This window comes from Buceros rhinoceros, unplaced genomic scaffold (assembly GCF_000710305.1).
Source record: "Buceros rhinoceros silvestris isolate BGI_N320 unplaced genomic scaffold, ASM71030v1 scaffold16677, whole genome shotgun sequence".
Lineage (NCBI taxonomy): Eukaryota > Metazoa > Chordata > Aves > Bucerotiformes > Bucerotidae > Buceros > Buceros rhinoceros.
This window is the reverse complement of record NW_010420589.1, coordinates 55,191-57,185: the sequence shown is the minus strand read 5'-3', so window position 1 is coordinate 57,185 and position 1,995 is coordinate 55,191. Positions and strand designations below refer to the sequence as shown.

The 1,995-nt window shown below is 59.4% G+C and overlaps 1 protein-coding gene across 1 annotated transcript in view; it reads left to right on the top strand.

Annotated features, from left to right (window-relative positions):
* The window catches only part of LOC104496280 (microtubule-actin cross-linking factor 1, isoforms 1/2/3/5-like), a 59,598-nt gene that overhangs the window by 12,080 nt on the left and 45,523 nt on the right, over positions 1–1,995 (top strand). The gene's annotated exons all lie outside the window — the stretch shown is intronic.

Sequence of the window (1,995 nt, the reverse complement as noted above, 5' to 3'; positions counted from 1 at the left end):
CGCAGCTCTCGCCGAAGGTGGTGGGTGCGGCCAGCGGTGACACAGGCTCGCGGTACCGTTGTGTTTGCGTCAGCAACACACTTGCTGTCACTGGTGGCACACGTGCCCTCGGGGCTGCTTGATCAGGTGCATGTTTGGGCTGTCCCCTTCCTGCTCGCAGGCGGGTGGCAGCAGGTGAGCGTGGAGGCGTGGGGACTCTGCCCGCTCTGAGGGGGCTCTGAGAGGAAGATGGAGGGATAATACTGTGTTTTGTTGCTGTCTGGTGGTCGCTTTTTAGGGGTGACAGGGCAGGCTGAAGACACCTTTGGTTTTGGCCAAGCTCTGCATGCCCCAGAACATGCATGTGGTTGGAGGGGCAGGAAAGGGGCCGTGGCCCCCGATACCTTTGCTGGGTTGGGATCAGTGTCACAGCCACCACCTGGGCTTCAGTGTCCTGCCACCAGTTGCTGGATGTGTGAGGCTGATATTGGAAGGGTTTGGAAGGGACTGGCCCCGGGTCCCGCGAATTTCTGCTCTCTCTTCTTGCTGGTGCCTCCCTAAATCTTTGTCCTGACACAGACAAGTGAAGAAAGGAGGGTGGAGCTGGTGCCGCATCCTGCACCTCCGTAAGCTCATCTCTAGGAGGGTCTCCAGCGAGGGTACCCTCAGGGAAAGGCCCAGCAGCTGGAGAACCCCAGTACTGTGTCAACGATTAAAAATAAAGGATTTATCTGAGCTGGGTGCTGCGAGGAGCTCCCTGAGGGGTAGCGGAGCTGGGGAGCCCAGGTGGGGCACAGCTGATGTGTGAGTTCGCAGAAGGTTTCATTCCACTCTTAATTAAGTGCTGCTGGATAATCAATAAGGGGGTGCTGGGCAGGCAGAGGTTTGTGCAGGCGTGGAGGGTTCCATCCTGCCGCTCACCCAGCGCATCGCTCTGTCCACCCTGGCTTGGGTGCTGAGTCCCGGCGTCCCGAAGGGAACCCAGCTGCGGGGCTGGAGGAGTTAAAGGCAGCGCTGGCAGTGTGGTAGCGGCTGACAAAGAGCAGTTTTGTGTGTGATGAGCATACGAGGCTCGGCAGAGGGAGGTGAGCTGCAGCATACCAATGACACCGGGCTCGCCGTGCCGTGCCTCAGCAGCATCCTCCCGGTGGCTAATCCCGCGGGTCCCTGCCTCCTGCCTGCAAAGGGATCTCTGGCATCTGGGAGCTGTGCAATACCTGCACCCAACTGGGTGTATTTTTGTGGAGGAATAAAGCAACTGGGTGTTTTCAGGATGATGGCTAGGGCTGGGTCCTGGCACATCTTCTCCCTGCAGCGGCAGGAGGAGGAATCCAGCGAGCAAACAGCCCGCATTGCCTTTCCACAGGCGCCCTGGAAAACACGAGCAGCTCACATCCTACCCTTTGTCTGCCTCTTAATTAAGGGGAGGTAATTGTACTAATTGGGGAGCTGGGAGGGGTGGGCGAGGAGGAAGCTGTGCCAATCAGATATGTGCTGGCATGCAGAGACACGTGCGTTTTGTCACGTGCAAGTCTGGCATTCGCAGCCAGCCCTGTGTGTCTGTCTGAGAGGGTTTTGCGACTGCCGGCGTCTTTTGTTGGGGAAGTGGGTCACGGCACCCCTGCCACCAGCACCTCCTGGCACAGCGAGGCTGAGGGGAGATGTCACAGCCTTCCTATCTTCCCTTTCCCCCTGGGATAAGGCTGGTGGCGGCTCCAAGAGGCGTGTACCCCACATGTCCTCTCAAACAGCATCTCTGAAGTGCTGCTTCCCACTTCTTAAGTTAGGATTTTTAATGGTTTTTCACAACAACAGCCCCGGTGAGGGATGGCATCGATGGTCCCCTCTTGGGCACTGCCCAGCCATGGGTGCTGCTGGATGGGGCTGACAGTTCCTGCCCGAGCCCTGGCTGCCTGAGGGTGCAGGGGCTCCTTGCGGTGGGTGCTGAGATGGTGGAATACACTGGGCTGTGCCACTGGCTGGCCCCCCCCGGGTGGCCCCCGGCCGGGGGGGCGG